Source organism: Micromys minutus (assembly GCF_963924665.1).
Source record: "Micromys minutus genome assembly, chromosome: 30".
Classification (NCBI taxonomy): Eukaryota; Metazoa; Chordata; class Mammalia; order Rodentia; family Muridae; genus Micromys; species Micromys minutus.
The window spans coordinates 28,476,649-28,498,707 of record NC_137965.1 but is presented as its reverse complement, the minus strand read 5'-3'; the positions used below and the strand labels follow the sequence as shown (position 1 = coordinate 28,498,707).

The 22,059-nt window shown below is 37.7% G+C and overlaps 2 pseudogenes across 2 annotated transcripts in view; both read left to right on the top strand.

Moving 5' to 3' along the window:
* The first annotated feature begins 5,112 nt into the window (after positions 1-5,112).
* LOC308440041 (UDP-N-acetylglucosamine transporter-like) lies at positions 5,113-6,599 on the top strand (annotated as a pseudogene). Its single transcript has 2 exons — positions 5,113-5,537; positions 6,056-6,599. The product of its transcript is annotated as a UDP-N-acetylglucosamine transporter-like (transcript).
* A 247-nt stretch (positions 6,600-6,846) lies between these two features.
* Positions 6,847-22,059, top strand: part of LOC308439940 (NACHT, LRR and PYD domains-containing protein 4A-like) — a 57,784-nt pseudogene continuing 42,571 nt past the window's right edge. The window contains exons 1-2 of the transcript in view: positions 6,847-6,934; positions 13,308-13,406. The product of the transcript in view is annotated as an NACHT, LRR and PYD domains-containing protein 4A-like (transcript). The remainder of the gene's footprint in view (positions 6,935-13,307; positions 13,407-22,059) is intronic.

The window sequence follows — 22,059 nt, the reverse complement described above, 5'->3', positions numbered from 1 at the left end:
TCCACTTCCTCACCAGTGTCAGCTGTCAATGGAGTTTTTGATCTTAGCTATTGTGATTGGTGTGAGGTGGAATCTCAGGGTTGTTTTGATTTGCATTTCCTTGATGACTAAGGATATTGAAATTTCTTTAGATGCTTCTCAGCCATTCAGTAGCCTTCAGTTGAGAATTCTTTGCTTGGCTCTGTACCCATTTTTTTAATAGGGATATTTGATTCTTTGGAGTCTTACATATTGAGTTCTTTGTATATTGGATATTAGCCCTCTATCAGCTAGCTGTAGGATTAGTACAGATCTTTTCCAATTTGTTGGTTAGTGTTTTGTTATATTGACAGTAAACTTTGCCTTACAAAAGCTTTACAATTTTTTGAGGTCCCATTTGTTCATGCTTGATCTTAGAGCATAAGCCATTGGTGTTCTGTTTCAGGAATTTTTCCCTGTGTCTATGTGGTCAAGGTTCTTTGGCACTTTCTCTTTTATTAGTTTCAGGTTATCTGGTTGTATGTGCAGATAATTGATCTACTTGGACTTGAGCTTTGTACAATGAGATAAGAATGGGTCAATTTGCACTCTGTTACATGCTGACAGCAAGTTGAACCAGCACTGTTTGTCAAAATGTTGTCTCTTTTCCACTGGATGGTTTTCGCTCCTTTGCCAAAGATCAAGTGATGATATGTGTGTGGGTTCATCTCTGAGTCTTCAATTCTATCCCTTTTATCTACCTCCCGGTCTCAGTATGAATACAATGCAATTATTTTTCATGATCGATCCATAATACTACTTGAGATCAGGGATGGTGATTCTCTCAAAAGTAATTTTATTGTTGAAAATAGTCTTTTTCTATCCTGAGCTTTTTCTTATTTCAAACGAATTTGCAAATTGCTCTTTCTAACTCTATGAAGAATTGAGGTGAAAATTCAATGGTGATTGCATTGAATCTGTGGATTGCTTTCAGGAAGATGGCCATGTTTACTATATTAACCCTTCCAATCCATGAGCTTGGGAGCTCTTCCCAACTTCTGAGACCTTCGATTTCTTTCTTCAGAGACTTGAAGTACTTATCATACATATTTTTCACTTGCTTGGTTAGTGTCACACCAAGGTATTTTATATCATTTGTAACTAATGTAAAATGTGTCATTTCTTTAATTTCTTTCTCATACTGTTTTTCCTTTGAGTAGAAGAAGGCTACTGATTTTTTTAAAGTAAATTTTATATTCAGCCACTTTGCTGAAATTGTTTATCAGGTTTAGGAGTTCTCTGGTGGAATTTTCAGGGTCACTTAAGTATACTAGCATATCATGTGGTAATAGTGATATTTTGACTTCTTCCTTTCCAATTTGTATCCCTTTGCCCTCCTTTTCTTGATTATTTACTCCAGCTAGAACTTTGAATACTGTACTGAATAGAGAGAGAAATAGTGGGCAGCCATTTCTAGTACCTGATTTTAGTGGGGTTGCTTCAAGTTCTTCTCCGTTTAGGTTTATGTTGGCTACTGGTTTGCAGTGTATTGCTTTTACTATGTTTAGATATGGGCCTTGAATTCCTGTTCTTTCCAAGACTTTTATTATGAAGAGGTGATAAATTATGTCAAATGTTTTCTTAGCATCTAATGAGATGATCATGTGGTGGTTTTTGTTGTTGTTGCTGTTGTTTTAGTTTTTTTTTTTTTTTTTTTTTAGTTTGTTTATATACTGGATTATATTGATAGATTTTCATATTTTGAAACTTCCCTGCCTTTCTGGGATGAAGCCTAATATATCATGGTAAATGATTGCTTTGATGTGTTCTTGGATTCAGTTTGCAAGAATTTTATTGAGTTCTTTTTCGATTCATATTCATGAGAGAAATTGATTTGAAGTTCTGTTTCTTTGTAGGGTCTTTGCATGGTTTACCTGTAATAGTAATTGTGCCTTTCAAGGAATAAATTAGGTAGTGTTCTATCTGTTTCTATTTTGTGGTAGATTTTGAAAAGTATTGGTATTAAGTCTTCTTTGATGGTCTCATAAAATTCTGCACTAAACCCATCTAATCATGGAATTTTTTTGGTTGGCAGACTTTTAATGACTACTTCTATTTATTTAAGGGTTATAGGACTGTTTACATGGTGTATCCCATCATGATTTAACTTTGGTACCTTATTTCAGTCTAGAAAATTGCCCATGTCCTCCAGATTTTCCATTTTTGTTGAGTTTAGGCTATTGTAGTAGGATCTGATATATATATATATATATATATATATATATATATATATATATATAATTTTTACTTGGTTGACTTTAGCCCTCAGTTTGATTATTTCCTGATTTATACCCTTCTTGGGTGTATTTACTTCTTGTTTTAGAACTTTCAGGTGTGTTCTCTACAGTTACTTTTGAATGCACAGAGCTATGAGTTTTCCTTTTAGCACTGCTTTCATTGTATCTCATAAAGTTGTGTATGTTGTGACTTCACTGATATTAAATTCTAAAAAGTCTTCAATATTTTTTAATATCTTCCTTGAGCGAGTTGTTATTGAATAGAGCATTGCTCAGCTTCCATGTATATGTAGACTTTCAATTTTTTTTCTTTATTTCTTTCTTTGTTGTTGTTATGAAGACCAGTCTTGATCCCTTGGTATACAATAGAATCCATGAAATTATTTCAATTTTCTTTATCTGTTGAGAAGTCTTTTGTGACCAATTATATGGTTAGTTTTTAAGAACATACCATGAGGTGCGGAGAAAAAGGAATATTCTTTTGTTTTAGGATTAAATGTTCTATAGATATGTTAAGACATTTGGTTCATAACTTTTGTTAGTTTCCCTGTGTCTATGTTTAGGTTATATTTCCATGATCTGCTCATTGATGAAAGTGTGGTATTGAAGTCTCTCATTATTATTGTGTGTCATGCAATAACACACAAAACTTTGAGCTTTACTAAAGTTTATTTTATGAATGTTGGTGCCCTTGCATTCGGAGCATAGATGGTCAGGATTGAGAGATCATCTTGGTAGATATTTTTTTTAATGAATATGAAGAGTTCTTCCTTATATTTTTTGATAACTTTTCGTGAAAAATCAGTTTTATTCGAAATTAGAATGGCTATTCCACCTTGTTTCTTGGGACCATTTCCCTAGGAAAAAAAGTTTCAGCCTTTTGCTCTGAGGTAGTGTCTGTCTTTGTCACTGAGATGACTTTCCTGTATGCAGTAAAATTCTGGGTCCTGTGTATATTTCCAGTCTGTTAGTCTATGATTTTAGTTGGGGAATTGAGTCCACTGATGTTAAGACATATAAAGGAATAATGATTGTTGATTCATATTTTTTTGTTGTTAGAGGTAGAATTATGTTTGTGTGGCTATCTTCTTTTGGGTATGTTACAAGAAGATTGTTTTCTTCCTTTTCCTATGGTGTATTTTTCTGCTTTATGTTGGAGTTTTTCATCAATTATTTATTGAAGGGCTGATTTTGTGAAAAGATATTATGAAAATTTGGTTTTGTCCTGGAATATCTTGGTCTCTCCATCTATGGTAATTGAGTTTTGCTGGAAATATTTGCCTGAGCTTCATTTGTTTTCTCCTACGGTCTGTATGGCATCTATTCCAGGATCCTTTACCTTTCATAAATTCTGTTTTGAATTCTGGTGTAATCCTGATAGGTCTGTTTTTCTATGCTACTTGACCATTTTACCATATTGCTTTTAATATTCTTTCTCTATTTTATGCATTTAGTGTTTTGACTATTATGTGACAGGAAGAATGTCTTTTCTAGTCCAATCTGTATGGACTTCTGTAGGCTTTTTGTATGTGTGTGGACATTTCTTTTGTTAAGTTGGGGAAGTTTTTTTCTATAATTTTATTAAAGATATTTATTTGTCGTTTAAGCTTGGAATCTTGCTCTCTTCTACCCCTATTATCATTAGGTTTGATCTTCTCATTGTGTCCTGGATTTCCTGGATGTTTGGAGTTAGAAGATTTTTGCTTTTTGTATTTTCTTTTAGTAGTGTGTCAACATTTTCTATGGTGTCTTCTGCCTCTGAGATTCTCTCTTCAATCTCTTGTATTCTGTTAGTGATGTTTGTGTCTATGACTCCTAATATCTTTCCTAGGTTTTCTATCTTCAGGGTTGTCGCCCTTTGTGATGTTTTTATTGTTTCTATTTCCATTTTTGTATCCTGGATCGTTTTGTTCAATACTTTCACCTGTTTTGTTGTGTTTTCCTGTAACTCATTAAAGGATTTTTGTATTTCTTTTTTAACACCTTCTGCTTATTTACCTGTGTTCTTCTTTATTTCTTTAAGGGAGTTATTTATGTCCTTCTTAAAGTCTTCTATCCTTATCATGACATGTGATTTTTCAAATCCAAATCTTGGTTTTCCAGTGTGCTGGGGAAAATGTTACTTGCTATGGTGGGAAAACTGGTTTCTGATGATCCCAAGTTGTCTTGGTTTCTATTGCTTAGTTTCTAGATGCCTCTTGCCATCTTGTTGTCTCAGATGTTAGTTGGTCTTTCTGTTGCTTACTGGAGCTTCCTGTGGGCATGTGAGCCTGTGGTCTTAAGAGAGAAAGCACTCCTGGGAGACCAGCTCTCTCCCAGGAGGTTTTGGGAGAGCTGTGTGACACAGATAGATACCAGAAGTGTCCTGTCCCAGGCCACCCCAGGGCTTCAGTTCCTTGCAGTCTCCAAGCAGGTCACTTCTTGGACAGTTAGGAAAGCAAAAGTGGGGTCCTGCCTGTCTGCGTAGGTATGAAAACACTCCTATAAGACATGTTCTTTGTGGGAAGGATTTATTTAGGTCAGGAGGGCAGTGGAACAGCTCCAGCTCTGGGAACTGATTTTGACCAGAAGTGTGCTGTTCAAGATCCCAGGCTACTCTGGGGATCCTGTACCCTGTGAGTTCCTGGTGAGTCTCTCCTTGGACAGTCAGTGGAGAAAACATGGGATCTCAGCTGTAGGCTTAGGAGTAAGAGTGCTCCTGGGGGTCCGGGCGACAGAGCCGGCGGGAGCTGGTAGCGCTGCGGGTCAGCGGCGAAGCCTGCAGGCTTGGCAGCCTGGGTCGCCCGGCGTCGCGGAGCCCCAGGCTCTAGTGCGGGCAGCTGGCCGAGCCGCACAGCGGACAAATAAAGAGAAAACAATGTCTGCCAACCTAAAATATCTTTTCTTGGGAATTTTGGTGTTTCAGACTACCAGTCTGGTTCTAACAATGCATTATTCTAGGACTTTAAAAGAGGAGGGGCCTCGTTATCTGTCTTCTACAGCAGTGGTTGTGGCTGAATTTTTGAAGATAATGGCCTGCATCTTTTTAGTCTACAAAGACAGTAAGTGTAGTGTGAGAACACTGAATAGAGTACTGCATGATCAAATTCTTAATAAACCCATGGAAACACTTAATCTTGCTATTCCATCAGGGATATATACTCTTCAGAACAACTTACTCTATGTGGCACTGTCAAACCTCGATGCAGCCACTTACCAGGTTACATATCAGTTGAAAATACTTACAACAGCATTATTTTCTGTGTCTATGCTTGGAAAAAATTAGGTGTGTACCAGTGGCTCTCCCTGAAAGACCCCCGGAGGGTATCTTTCGCCTGAGGAGACCCCTCCCAAGGAGCAGGGAGACCACTCACTTCGGATGCAAACAGCAAGAGGTTTATTTAGATACAGAGGTACCTGTGGGCACACAGTCTCTCAGAGGACTGGACAAAGGGGCAGTCCCCTTTTTATAGGGCTTGGGGGGGCAGAAGCAAGGTACAGAAGCAGAAGCATAGCAACAGGGTTCTAATTGGTTAGTTTAAATGAAACCAGGGTGAACTGGGGACAAGCCCCAAGTTTTCGGAAAGGGCGGCCTTGGCCCCTCCTCTGGGACAGGGTGTTGTTTTTCGTCCTTGCCTCAGCATGTATGGCAAAATATTGTGTCTTTACCCCGGTCCAGGTGGTCAACTGCAGACATCTTGTTTGGCAGGGACTGTGCTATTTCTTGGCTGACTCTCGGTTTAGTATTTTTCCATCCCTGTCTAGCTTAAGCCTTGCACAAAATGGCGTTACTGCAGCTAAGGCAGAAGGGGGTTTTTCACTCCCTAGTCATTTTGATGGCAGGAGTTGCTTTTGTACAGTGGCCTTCAGATTCTCAAGAGCTGAATTCCAAAAGACCTTTCAGCTGGCTCACAGTTTGTAGGCCTCATGGCAGTTCTCACAGCCTGTTTTGCAAGAGTTTATTTTGAGAAAATCTTAAAAGAAACAAAACAATCAGTATGGATAAGAAACATTCAACTTGGTTTCTTTGGGAGTATATTTGGATTAATGGGTGTGTATATTTATGATGGAGAATTGGTAACAAAAAATGGATTTTTTCAGGGATATAATCAACTCACATGGATAGTTTTTGTTCTGCAGGCACTTGGAGGCCTTGTAATAGCTGCTGTCATTAAGTATGCAGATAACATTTTAAAAGGATTCGCGACCTCCTTATCCATAATATTGTCAACAATCATATCTTATTTTTGGTTGCAAGATTTTGTGCCAACCAGTGTCTTTTTCCTCGGAGCCATCCTTGTAATAGCAGCTACTTTCTTGTACGGTTATGATCCCAAACCTGCAGGAAACCTCACTAAAGCATAGTCATGTCCTATCCTTAACTGGATTTTCACAATGGTGCCCTAGGAAGCTCAACATTAATCTTGCACAGAGGACTTCTGCAGATTCTGTGAAGAAATCATCATGCCAAATCTGATTATTCTGTTCACATGGTTTGAAAGTGTGTAGCCGTCAGAATGAAATATGTATATCGTCTGCCACCCAAGCTTGCAAGTGTGTCCAGGATGTAGGGTTAGAGGGGATACTGGGAGGCCTTAAGTCTGAGCTCGTAATGACTTCAGCCTTTTACTTGCTGCAGAACTGTTCAGTGCAGCCTTTGCAAGAGCACACAAATGCAAATAAATACCAAGGTTTGCAAGGTAGACCTGCCTACACTTATCACGTGTTCTTAACCTTCCTCTTTCTGTGCAGATACATCAAGTTACATGAACCATTTAGATGGAAATTTATAATTGCCTATAAAGCTGTGAACAATTATAATTTCAAACCATTTTCAGTATCTGGGAACTTTATATTTATACAGAAGATTACTAAGAAAAGGATTGCTAAATTTTATTTGTTTAATTCCATAAGACTTGATTAAGTAGTAATCTGAGTTTGAATCCTATTTAAATTTAGTGTAGACAGAATCTGTGTGTGTGTGTGTGTGTGTCTTTTCACCATTTAATACTTTCAGCTAAATGAAGTTTGGTTCTTTCTATGCTAGAGTAGCCAGTGGCTGGCACTAATAAAGGTTACCCATAATTTCCCAGCTGTGTTTCTTTTCTCGTTACTCTCATCATTACCTTAAATTGAATTTGTGTGTGTTGTCATTAAAAATTTTTAATGAATTTAAAGGGATTAAGTACTCATTTAATAATTGAAAATAAAATAATTACTGTTCAGTCTCCATGTGAAGAAATACAAACTATGAAACATATATTGTATGTAGTTTTGAAATAGAGAATTTTCTTTTTAATCTGCAGGAGGAATTTTTTTTAATCTGTAAATGTTGACAGAAACAGCAATCAAAATAGTATTAGTTCTATCAATTGATCAAACTGATTTTCTTGCAGACATTCCCTACTGCTGTAGTGTTACTTTCTTTTTCTTTTTCTTAAAACATATTGACACTTGCTTTGTTTTTGTTTTTGTTTTTCTTAAGGCAGATTTTCATTATGTAGACCAGACTGGCTTTGGAGGATAAAGTGATAGCAGGCTTTCTGAATGCTGGGTTTACGGTTTTAGAGATTGAATAACTCTATTTTGAGCATGGTGTGAGGCCACCACAGCATTCAAACTTATGTCCTAGGACTTATGACTAAGTGCAGCCTGGATCTTGCAAATATACAAAATTCAAGAGGACAGATTCATGTCCTGCTCACATTAAAGCATTGTGTGAGCAAATGTGGATTTAAAATGGCTACTTAGATTGAGTCTACCCTGTTTTAACCCTACAGAAATATATGCACCGAAGCAACAGAATAGTAAGGTTTTCATAGTTATAATACATTTTAGTTGTCTGAAAATCTTTTATGCATCATTTATATTTTTCTTTTCTAGTCAGTTAAAAAGTAATTGGGCTGAATGTATAGTCTAAAAATTTATAAGAAATAATAACATTTGGGGGGAAATGGGCTTGTAACCTAGACTGTCTCATATATATTGATGCTGAAATTTTGTGTAATGTGGTTTGTGTTTTGATGACATTCAAAGATATGATTGTGTCATGCTTTTATAATAACTAATTGATTATTTAAATTTTATGCTCTTAAAGGTGTACTTGTTATTTCTTAGCTATTTTCTCTTAAAGAATGTGTGATTTCATGGGGAAGAGTGCCTGCTGAGAGCTGTTTTAAAATTAGGCACAGCACACTGGGAGAAAGTCTGAGGACACAGGCAGCCCCTCAGTACAGCAGCAGCAGCTCTTTACTGAATGCTTTTCAAGTTGTAAGTTACCTTTATGACAGAACATAGAGCTTAAAGATTCAGAACTGAAATGTTTACATCAATTTCTATGGAATGACAGAGAATTTCATATGAAGAAAAGCAGTTTGATATTTAAAGCCAGAGTTTATTAAGAAATTCCAAAAGGAAATTAATCAACATTCTGCTCTGAACCCTAAAAGAGAATACTATTCTTACTAATCAAGGTACTAGATTTTAAAAATGTCATTAGACTGTCATTCAACAGATTCAGATGTCATTGTTTTGTTGTCTTTTTTTGAGGCAGCATCTTAAATTATACCACCCTGGCTGCCCTGGAGTTTACTGTGTAGACCAGACTGGCCTGGAACTCAGAGATATCTGCCTGCCTCTGCCTTCATAGTGTTGGAATTAAAGGTGAGCACCACCACCCCATTTGAGTTTTGATTTAGTTTTTCAAGAAAGGCTTTAGTGCCACTCATTCTATTTAAACATACTGTAGAATATTTGATTATTATATATTTACATGGGCTATATAAAAAGTAATTATGTTATATTGAAAGTCATCTCAAGGATCTCCAATATATTTAAAGAAGATACAGGGCCAAAGAAAATGCACCTTTATCACAATCTGGTCCTTTGTGCCTTGCTTTACCAAATAAATACCTGACTTTTATGGAGAATATTATGTAATTCACAACTTCAGACACATACTTGAAAGTGAGTTTTTTTTTCAAGAATAACTATAATTCTTTTGGTTGTCTCAGTATTTTTCCTTTAAATCCATTGTCTAACAACTTGATACTAAGTGTCCTATCAAAGCATCTATGAATAGCACTTGCTTAAGTGAGTTGTGATACCTGCCCCATGATTCAGTTGTATATAATTGTTTGTTTGTTGTTTCTTGTAAGACATGATTTATTGTGATTTAAAACAGTATTTTTAAATAATTTGACCCGAAATTGATATATGTCTGTATTTCATTTACATAAAGTTATTTTTTAAGGTTTGGGGAAAAAAAAGAAAAAGAGTGCTCCTGGAAGTCCAGCTCTCTACAGGCAGATTTTGGGTCCAAATGGTCTTTACTGCTATACATCTTAAAATTTTTAATTGTGTATTTGCGTGAACAAGTGAGTGTGCCTATGTGGTTGTGTGTATGTAGGAAATTTTAACTTCATAATTTTACATTGGATCACATTCACAGCTATGCTAGATGCAAGTAGTCTTCAGGCTACAGACTAAACTACCTCCAAAGCCACAGTAACTCCTCAGAGAGAAGATAAAGAAAAGAAACAGTGTTATAGTTATGCATTTTTTGAGCTATAGTGGTCACCCCAGAAGTCTTCCTCATTGTGGGTTTTTACAGAATCTCCTGATTGAAAAATGGTCCACACCCAGCTGATAATGTCAGGACTCCTGAGACATCATGCAAGAACCTCACAGCAAGTCATCTGGAAGGTATAAAAGACAAGGAATTTCTCCATGCATAATCTCAATTTTATCTACCTTAAGATATGACATACTAAATCAGGGAATAAAATATGTCGTCACATGCTAAGGCTCAATTCTGAGAGAGGCCACAGATGCTTGTGGAGGGCCAGTATGATGGCTCCTTTGCTGAAGGTGCTTGGCCTCAAGCCTGATGATGTGAATTTAGTTCCTGCGACCAACACATGAAAAGAGATCACTGATTTCTGAAAATGACTCTCTCTTGCTCACTAAATAAAGAAACATTTTTTTCTAATAGCAAACAAATACTTGTGTAATATGGAGGGTTATATTATTGAAGGAGGTATAGACAGACATCTCAGACCAGTTTTTTTCAACTTTTGAATATTGAAAACCTGTGTGTATGTGAGGGAGTGAAATGATGTTTTTACAAGGACCTAATATAGGATATGCAACCTATCATATATGTATATGATGATGATGATTCATAACAGTAGAAAAATTGAAGTTATGATGTAGTAATAAAGGTAATGTTATGGCTAATGACCATCAAAACATGAAGAATTGTAGTAAAATGCTGCCACATTAGGGAGGTTAAGAACCACTAGTCAATATCCTTAACCATTCTTCATCCAGAATTCAGTAGACTAGAATCATCTGGGCATCTGTAACTTTTCACTGAGAACCTGTTTTCACCTGCAACCGTCTCGTGAAATCAGCCAAGTGTTCTAGGTACCATTGGTGACTATGACTCCTCCCATCACACTCAAGAAAGGAAAAATGATGGTCCTCTCAGTAGAATCAAAAGAGGAAAATACAAAAGATGTAATATCTCTCTGTATTCCCAGGTCTTTGTAAACTAAAAATTAGCCCAATAAAGAGGACTAAAAACAAACAAACAAGCAAACAAACACAAAATTAAAAAAACACTAAAACCCTCATGATGATAGAAATGATCATTTAAGATAACCCCATTTTAAAAAGTGTGTATTTGTGTGTGTTTGCACGTGTGTATATATGTTTGTGTGTTTGTGTGTGTGTGTGTGTGTGTGTGTGTGTGTGTGCATGTCTATGTGTTCAGTACAGAGGACAACTCAGAGGAGAATCAGTTATTTCCTTCCACAAAATGAGTCTACTGGATTAAATTAATGTTCTCAAAATTCAAAGCAGCTGGTTTTTTTTCATGAGAGTGGAGGGCTGCAAAACAATGACAACACTGGACAACTGGACAGAGGACAAGACGGAATTTTTTTGTGGTGGAGCACTTGTCTGACATAGTCAAGGACCATGGTTATGTTTCCCATCAAGCAAGCCATAATTAAAAAAAGAAAAAGGAAACCAGGCAGGTTTGATCAATTCGAAGTTGATATAAAAACCTAACCATCTTCCCACTATATTTATACTATATTCCCATTATATATACATATTTACATTGATCATTTATGCCCACTCAAGACTGCCCAGTGGATGTGTGAGAATAAGATAGGATGGAACTCCATAATCTTTTGTAAATATACACATGTGTATAGGTTTATTATATGTGTTTGGCATAACAAATTATTATTAAGAACATAATAAAGTAGAGCAACATAAATTATATACAGTGAAAGCCTAATGAGTTCTTTATTTCTGAGACTTACCACTTAACTTATTAAATGTTTAATACAGATATTTATCCATCTATGAACAGATAGTGGATCAGAGTAACACTTGCAGGCATAAATTTCTCTTTTGACAACCAAGTCAGGTATACAAGGCTTGATGCCAAGTACAATTAGATGAGCCTTCTCACTGCTGGCCCCTCCCCACTTATTATTTTCAAAATGCAGTTTACATTAGCAGCCTAAGTCAGAGAAAGGAAGAGACTTGGCAGTCATAGTTAGAACTTGAAAGGTATCCACAAGTGTTGTACACACCTGTAAATCTAGCATTCCAGATTCTGAGATAGGAGAAGCTTGATTTCCATCCCAGCCTGGACTAACTGGATCATGGAGGATTGGGGTCAGAGTCAGAGAGAATGCTTACACTCGTTTATACACTCCTTTTAAATGCTAAATGATGGTGTAACACAATGAAAGACCCCCGGAGGGTATCTTCCGTCTGAAGAGACCCCTCCCAAGGAGCAGCGAGACCACTCACTTCGGATGCAAGTAGCAAGAGGATTATTTACACAGGTACCTGTGGGCACACAGTCTCTCGGAGGACTAGCGTGCGCCAGACAAAGGGGCAGTCCCCTTTTTATAGGGCTTGGGGGGCAGAAGCAAGGTACAGAAGCAGAAGCATAGCAACAGGGTTCTAATTGGTTAATTTAAATGAAACTAGGGTGAACTGGGGACAAGCCTCAAATTCTTAGGAAAGGGTGGCCTTGGCCCCTCCTCTGGGACAGGGTGTTGTTTTTCGTCCTTGTCTCAGCATGTATGGCAAAATATTGTGTCTTTACCCCGGTCTAGGTGGTCAACTGCAGACATCTTGTTTGGCAGGGACTGTGGCAGAAATATGGCTCCAAGGACACAACTCCTGGTTCCAGTCGGGGGCTACAGCTTATCTGAAAGCTGGGCTTGTCTGATTGTCTCCCTTTCTTTGTCTATTGCAAGCTGGCCGCCCACCGGTATCTTGCTTGGCCACCTGGGACCCTGACCTAGCCTGCCCCGTGTGTGCACAGCCTTACAGACATGGCATTTACTGTTGCTAAGCGGGGGTCTTTCATTTCAACTACAGATATCTTGACAGGGACTGGGCTGTCCTCTGGCTCACTCTTGTTTCAGTATTTTTCCATTCCTGCCTGTTCTGGGCCTTGCACAAAATAGCGTTACTGCAGCTAAAGCAGGAGGGGGTTTTTCAACATAAAATGATTACAAGAGGATGAAGGAATGCATCTGTACAGTCAGAAGCCTTGGGGATCCCTTATTTGGATTTATCAGAAAGCCTAAATACCCAGATTTACTGCAATATTCATTATCTGTAGAATACTAAGACCTGAGGTCTTAGAGCTACCCCAACTTTCAACACCAATCATATCTCTTTTTCTTTTGCTAATGCCCCTCCCTCAACCTCCACCACCAATAAAAGGGAGTGAAGGACTGGCCAATCACATGGCAACATAGACTTTCTTCCAAGTATCTGCTGCTGTTCTCTATTAAGGACTAATCTGGAAGCCCTGGGGCAGTGAGTTTGCAAATCATCTGCTTCATTTCTCTTGTATGCTTTTATTTACTCTGTTATTTGAGGAGCCAGTGTGTGGGCATCATTTTTTTCCCTCGTATCTAGAACAACCAGAACCAGTTTGCAACCTTTGTCATGGATATTTGGACTTACTTTAGCAGGGTAGCCAGGACACTGTCTGCTACTCTAATTATTTAACTTTTTTTTTTTCTGTAGGAAAAGAAAAATCATCATTTGTCCAAATACTTCAACACTTGCTTCCGCTGGATCCACAGACAATCCTAAAGACATTATCTGGCTTTCTTCGACTTGTAAGTAAGTAGAGGGATCACAAGAGACTGTTAGCTGGACTGGAGGCATTAGAAGACCAGGTGCTAGTGAGGCCTTTGAGATACAAAAAGAAAATAAATTATTTGTAAGCATCATGAAAGTTGGATACCAGAAAATGTAGAGGGTAGAGAGATATTTATATATTTGTATATTTACATTTATTTATATTTATGTTTGTGAGGCAAATAACCAGGAGAACCCACAGAGAAGCAGGCAAGTATAAACACAGTAGTATTTGAGCCTGAGACCTTCACATGAGTTCACCCTTTAAAGACATACTTTTTTTTCCCTTTGCTATAAGGTAAATACATGGGCAAATATTGCTTACATTTCAATAAATATTGGTCTTTACTATTGCCTGGAATGTTGAGTTGTTGTGCCAAACACATCTACATCCTGACCTCTAATCCCTCCAAAAATATTGTTATAGACTTAATTACTTTTTGAAGGGTAACCACATGGTGACTGGAATACCTTGGTAATGCAATGTGATAATCAAGGCAGAAACTGGAGTTAGGTAGATTGCAATAAAAAGACAACAAAAATTTTCAGCAAAGCAGGGATTCAGAAGGGTCAGGGCATAGGTTCTCTGGGGGAGGGAGTATGAAGCTGCTGAACTCTGCCTCACAAATAGTAAGACAATATGATCCTTAGAAATTTTGATGTTATTGGAATTTGTTGGTGTTTTGCGACAGTCTCAAGGACAGTGGGCTAGCTGAGAAATCACCGTGTAGCAAAGGAAGACCTTGAACGTCTAATCCACCTGCTTTCACCTCCCGGTTCTGGTATTACAGGTTTGCTCCACCACATCATATTTTCTGTGTTGCTAGGGATGGAGCCCAGGGCTCCATATATACTAACATACTACTCTGTACAACTTACATACCTAACTGAATTTCTGTACTTTCAAACCACTTACTTTATGCAATTTTGTAACAGAGACCTATTAAAATTTATATATAATATGTACTACAAATAACTCAGGAATTAATTTCTGAAAATAAAAATGTTGTTGTTTAGAACCACCATATATCAAAATCAGGAAATTAACAGTAGCAGAAAGCTGTTGGCCATCATTAAGACTTGGCATGATGGCTTCTGCCTTTGATCCTAGCACCAAAGTCAGAAAAATAATAATGAATGAACAAAAAAGAATAAAGAAAAAGTCATTAGATTCTGTAGGATACCCCAAAAGGCCTAGTTAAAAAAAGAATATTAACAATGAATAAATAAGAAAGTAATCATAGTGTCATGCAGTGAACCCTATTCCAGCAGAGGCAGGCTCCTAGTTTGAGGTCAGCTTCTACAAAGTGAGTTTCAGGCCAGCCAAGGTTACATTCAGTAACAACCTCAACAACAACAAAAACCAACCAAAAAAAAAAAAAAAAAAAAAAAAAAAAAAAAAAAAAAAAACACTTAATATTTATAGTGTATTGTTTTAAATGGTGCACTGTGTTTTCCTTTAAATTTTTTTAACCACTTCCAGCATGCAGCCTGTGCCTCAAACATTTGGGATTCTGGTTCAAATGTGTTTGGATGGGCATATGCCAGATCCCTCCACTCATGTGAATTGTGTGTGTATGTGTGTGTGTAAAATTCATCTAGAGCGACAAGATGAGTTTGTTTTGATCCAACATACTGAAAAAGATGCTGGAATCTTAAGTCTTGGGAAGGAATTTGTTAAACCTGGTAAAGTTAGTGTCAACATTTCTCCTAGGGGGTTGAAAGATGGTGATAAGCTGATTGGCTTAACCTGTTCATGATCCTGAGTTAGATATCCAATGCTGGAACTAAAAACTCTTAAAAAGAAATGAAAAGCAAAGAATGTGCTTCTCTTAGAATCTGTCTATATGAACAAAATCATCAGCTTGATTGGGTTGAAAATGCTAATGAAGGGTATATGATAAATTCCTAGAAGCTAGCTGATGCTTATTCATTTGTTATTCTGGTTTGCTTTTTGTTTCCTGCTTTTTAATTTTTTTTAAGTTTCTTTGTTTTGTTTTGGTTTGTTTTGTTTGCTTGTTTTTGAGAGTTTCATTTTGTATCTTTAACATTCTTCAAACATAAAAATACACATGCCTCTGCCTCCTGAATGTTAAGATCAAAGGTGGATGTCATCACCACCTGGTTATTTTATATATTTTACTGTACCTGAGGGTTGTCCTCAGACTCTCCTGACTCTGAATCAATCTCTCTCTCTCTCTCTCTCTCTCTCTCTCTCTCTCTCTCTCTCTCTCTCTCTCTCTCTCTCTCGTCTATTGTTATTTACTTCTGATTTCGGTCACCCTCTTTGTTGTTTCTCTCTTGAAGTATGTAAGTTGCTCATGAGATTTCAAGCTAAGTATAGTCCAGTCACCATATGTGAACAGTTGTTGGGACACTCACTTGAACACTGTTGACTGCCAGGGTATATGGAAGAATGATTCTCCATTTCAGTAGCTATCAAGTGACAATAGCTCCTCAGTTAGGAGTGAGGTCTTATCACACCCTTTTCCAACCATGCTAAAACATTGACAAGTTCGAGCTTGTTCAGGAAACTCTAGGCACTATGAGTTTTGTGTGCAACAAGTGTGGCATGTCCCAGACACAGCTTTTCACACTTCTTCTTCCCCTATCCTGGCATTTAAATTCTTTCCCAAATGTCCCTATCAGATTATTTCAGGAAGAAAAGCCTCATCTAAAGAATATTCGTTGCTGAGACGGTCTCTTTTCTCTTTTCAGCTTCATTGACAAGGAAGACAGCCTGTAACTCTGCAACTCTACAAACTTTCAGTCGCCTCTTAGAGGAGAGGGGAGTAGTGCCTCCTGTTTTCTATCTCTGATTCTTTGATGATCTGAGTTCAGAGCACACTGAAAATGGATCACAACATTGTTTGTTTTACAGTGACCATGAGAAAAATGGGGCTAGTGCTGGCCAAAGCAGAAGTCTGGTCTAGGTTCTTACCCACTTTCCCTGTTTCTATGGTGTCTGATCCTGTTGGGTTGTCATTATTGATAGGAATAAAGCCCCACACACTAGCAGCTGCCTGGGAAATTCTTTTCAGAGACACCAACCCCCATCCACCCAGGGAAAATTAGGATTGATGGCTTCAATAAATTAATTTCACAGCAAGACAGATGTGAAACCCAATTGGATTTATTGAAAAAAAAATAGGAAAAAAAGTGTTTCAGAAAGTGGGTGGGAAGGACAGGGAAAGTAGAACATACTAGATGGAAAATTGGATTCTCAAAGATACTCAGAGATAGTTTCGTCACAGTACATAGACTCTGGAACTTGGTGGCTCCCAAGTTCCACATCTTAATGTTGCTAAGACACAGTGCCATCCCCATGACCCTGCCACTTCTTTCAAATACTGCCCAAGAGCAAACTTTGTAGTGCTGGAGAGACAACTTAGTGATTAAGAATGTTTGCTGCTCTTCCAGAAGACACATGTTTGTTTCCCACATGCGTGGTTCACAGCTGCCTGTAACTTGCACTCCAGACTACTTATACCTTCCTCTGGCTTATACACATGCATCAAGCACACTTATATGTATACACACATACACACAGAGACACACAAATCACATATCAACAGACATACAAATACATGTATACTAAAAAGATTCAAAATATTTTAAACAAGATTGTAATACGGTTGAAAGTTGAAGGTGTTTTCTCACAATACAAAGTTTCGAGGTGACTTCAGGAGGGGTAAATTCTAGGACCCAAGAAAAGAATGGTAGAGAATCTAAGTTATATATTATGTTAGCTCATTGGCTCTCAACCTTTGTAATTTTGTGTCCCTTTGGTGTAGCTCCTCAAATTGTGGTGACCCCTAACCGTACAATTATTTTGACATTTTATAGCTGTAAATTTGCTGTTATGAGTCTTAACATAGACTAAGTGATGATTGTTCATTTATTTTCTTAAATAAGATGTCCTTGAAGAACACATATAGTGTCAATGGGTTTTATGTCTTTTTCAGTGGGTCCAACTTCTGACTATTTTATCAGTAAAAACAAGAGTCTTTGTCTGTAGAACATAGCATCTTTGCTCCCTAAGCCTTTTCCCACATCACCATAATTCAATGCTTGCCATCCACCAGCCCTACCTAGCACTCTGGAATTGTCTCCAAATTTTTCCGTGTCTTGATTACTTAGTTTCCCTCTAAAGAGTGTAGATGCTGAGTAATGTCTTCCTTTGGGCAGCTTGATAGAGATGATTGATGTTTTCATCTGTTATTTCAAAGGGCCCAGTAATGAGCTTTTCAGATACATAGATATCTCAATGTACATTGAGGTTTCATCTCAACAAATCATGTGTGGATTGAACATACATGTGTACCTGTAATTTTTATTACATTTTATTTGTGTGTGGGTATAAATAAAGGGTTGCCTATGAGTATTTGCTATGTCAGAGGCCTGCTTATAAGATTTGATTTTCTTTCCATTGTGTACTCACATCTGAATCCTAAGGCTACCCAAGAGTAGGTTTTATATTCCCTTCTACTATGCTTTCCTTCCTTCCTTCCTTCCTTCATGTGATGCTAGAATGGAACAAGAGCTGCCTGCTTGCTAGGTCATCTGAATTACATCCACAATCCTTTGGTCATTTCCTTGGGTATACGAGGATATCTTATTGTTTATATTTTCATAATATTAATGATGAATAATGTTTAGTATCTTTTCATGAGTGTGAATGCGTGTGTGTGCACATGTGTATGTGGGGACCAGAAGACAAGTTCAGGTGTCATTCTGTAGGAGACAGTTGATTTAATTTTGCACATAGACTGTGCTATTCTAGTACCCTCTGTTGAAAGGACAGTCCTTCATATACATCCCCACTACTTACAGACAAGTCTATTTTCTTTATAGATAAGCTACATGGATATAGGTTATGAATTTGCATATTTTCAGATAATACCATTATTTCTGCATATAATACCTGCTGTGGGTTCTCATTTCTGTATCTTTGTCTGAGAGTTAAAAATTCTTGGATATCCTAGCTATTTTAAGCCTTCCTTTGGATGGTTTTATATTGTTTTGTTTTTGCTCTACTGAAGACTGAATCTAGAGCAATGTACACATTGCACAAGCACTCTACCTGAAATCAGCCTTCTTTTATGTTTTGTTTTTGTATACTTCAAAGATAATATCTTCTTTATTTACTTATTTGTATGAAAGTATTTTTTCAGTTTGCCACATACATGTGTGGTACTCAGGAAAGAAGTTATCACATGCCATTGAACTGTAGTTATAGGTGGTGGTGATCCATCTGGTATGGATGCTGGCAACTAAACTCAGGTCCTGAGCATGATCACCAGGTACTTTTTCTTTTTCTTTTCAACTTCATTTTAGAAAAACAGATACATGTGAAAGACCTCCAAAGGGAGACCCTCACTCAAATCTGAGGAGAGGCACGCACCCAGTGAGGCACCGAGACCAGACTTGCTGCAATCGCATGAGGAAGTTTATTGAAAGTGAAACAGAGTGAGATCTCAGGCCAGCATGCTGGGGTCGAGACTCATACACCACGCAGGGGTAGAGGAGTTTCGACCCTGGCCTGAACTTGTAACAGGCTTATAAAGGCAAAAATTACAAAGGAGGGGGAGGACAGGGGGTATGAGGAAATTCATAAGGGGAAGAATCATACATTTTTTATCAGTACACCCCCAGGCACACCTAGGGCGTTGGAACATTCCACAGAGGTCATCCGGACCTTCTGTGGTATTTTGGGAACTCAAATCTCAAGAAAGTGGGATTTCCTGGGTGGGATTTCCTGGGAGCGGCAGAGGAAATCCCTAGGGCAAGGAATCAGTGTCCTTTGACAACCTTTTACTCTTCACATGGACAGATTTTTAAAAGCATTTTTGCATAAAACTATATGAATATATTTTTGTCAGTACTTGATTTTTTTTAAATGTTTGATAGTATGCATTGAAATCTTACTAGTTACAATGAGCATAAAGTACATGTAAAACAAAACATAACATGGAAATAGTCAAAGTTTTCTTGATGTGTTTTTTTAAGACAATTTTATTCATGACACATTATTTTAAAAATAATTCTATCCCCTGGAAATGAGTAAAAAAAAAAATAAAAATAAAAACAAAAGCACCCCCTACTAACCTGTTCCCACTTCCCTATTCCCTCCAAATGAAAGGGGTGAAAAGGTAAAGAAACAAAACAAAACAAAAACACCTGAAAAACAAAAACACCTCCAACTACCCAAAACAAAGTATTGCATTTGTCCAAGGATTAGGGGAATTTACACTGGAAAAGCTGGGAGTGAGATCTTCCAGCTATAGAAACCTGAAAGAAAGACACTGAAAACAGAAAAAGAAACACAAAAGGAAACAAAATATATCACCAGGCAAACTGGAGTGGCAGGGAGCTGAAGGAAAGAAGCATAGGGTGGGCAGAGACCCACCAGGTACTCTTAACCCTTGAGCTACACCTCACTATCATTGTAAGTCACCATAGGTGCTGGAATATGAACCCAGGTTTTCTGGAAGAGCAGGCAATACATCTAACCACTTTTTTTTGAGACAAAGTTTCACTAATTGCCTGGTCTTGCCTTGAGTTCACTATGTTTGTAGGCAGAACCAGAAATTTTAATCCTTCTGTATCTCCCTCTGAATTAGCTGGGATCCAAGGCTTGTGCCACTGGACTCAACTATCTGTATTTGCAGCTGTTTTATGACAGTGTATTGTGTAGCACAATATTGTTATCATAATAACACAATAATGCTTATTTACTTATATACTAGCATCTGGATGCTAGCATTCCACCTAGTATCAGCAGAGTTCATGGTAGCCTTAATTCTTTTAACATTTATTCATGCGTTTGTGTGTGCTTGAGTGTATGTAGGTATACAACATGTATACTATGACTGCAGAGTCTATAAGAGGGTGTCAAATCCAATGGAGCTAACATTACAGACAGCTGTGAGCCCACCAGTATGGGCACTGAAAACTTAACCTGGGTATTCTGTAAGAGCATCAAAGGCTCTTAACTGCTGAGCCACCACTCAAGCCCCTTCAGTGATTCTTTAGAATAGTAAATTTCTCTTTGTTGTTTTCTAATTGATATTCCAATGGATCTCAAGCTGTGGGTTCCAACCCTTTTGGCAAGTGAATCACTGTTTCAAAGGGGTCACCTTAGACCATAGAAAAACACAGATATTTACATCACTGTTTATCAAGTAGCAAAACTGCAGTTATAAAGAAGCAGCAAAAATAATTTTATAGTTGGAGGTCAGCAAAGCATGAGGAACTGTATTATAGAGTTATAGCATTAGGAATGTTAAAAAGCCACTATGCTATTGATTTAATGAGCATTTTAACAGGAAGGGAGCTAATATGACCTCATATGAAAAGTGCCCCTGTTCATATTTATTACCCACAATGAACAGTGTACTGTTTGATAAGTTAGTGACCAAATGTATGTGTGGATTTAGAGAATGTGGTGTTTGTGTGGAAGATAGATATTGACAGCAAGGAACTTCCTCAATTACTCTCTACCTGATTTTTGAGACAGCACTTCTCAGTGAAACTAGAACTCAAGGCATTTGGCTAGAGAAGCTGGGCAACAGACCAAAGGAAACCTTAGCTGCCTTCCCACTGTTAGGATTACAGGGATTTGCCATCACACCCTGCATCTTTTCATTTCTTTACATGCATTAGTTCCCAAAAGCAGTTTCCCCTACTTGCATGGATCCCAGTCCTCCTCACATATACCTTCCCTCTTTTCATTCATCCTTTGTTTCCCTTAAAAGAAATACAGCAGAAGAAACTACAATAACACTAGGCACAAGGCCTCATCAAGGCTGAATGAAGTGACCCATTAGGAGCAAAAAGTTCAAATCCAGATAAAAGAGTCAGAGATAGGTCCCCTTCCCACTCTTAAGAGATCCCAAGAAAACTTCAAGCTATAAAACTATAACATTTATTCAGAGGACCTAGTGCAGATGCAAGTAGTCTCCATGATTGTCTCTTTAGTTTCTTTGAGCCCTGTTTAGCTGATTGTGTGAGTTGTTTTCGCATGGTGTCCCTGAACCCTCTGGCTTCTGAAATTATTCTTTTGTCACTTTTGTAGGAGTTTTCCTGGCTTCACCTATTTTTTGGCTGAGGTCTCTGCATCTTCTTCTCTTACCTGCTTAATGATAACTCAGGTGATTATTGAGAGAGGCATCAATCTATGAATATAGCAGAAAAATCATTAAGAATCACTTCATTGACTTTTTATGTTTTAGACAGTTGTTTTTGTTTCTATCATGGATCTCTGGGATGCCCAGCCAGTGTTTCCTGGCCATTCATGTAGTGCCGGACATAGGCTTCCTTATATATTATGGACTTCTAGTTGGACCAGTCACTGGTTGTCCAATTCCACAAGATCTACATTTCCATGACTCCAGCATATCTTGAAGGCCAGAAACACAGTATGTTAAAAATTTTGTGGCTTCATACCCAAATTCTTACATGACTGAAGGGTACCCGAATTATGTCCCTACACTTGTACAGCAAACACTTGATGAGCTCAAACATTCCCCTTTGACATTTGTTTAATTTTAATTAATTAATTATGTAACTCAGCTGTTTGCCTGATTTTTACACAGATCCTGTCTTTATTTTTAATCCTGGTACTCATCTCTCT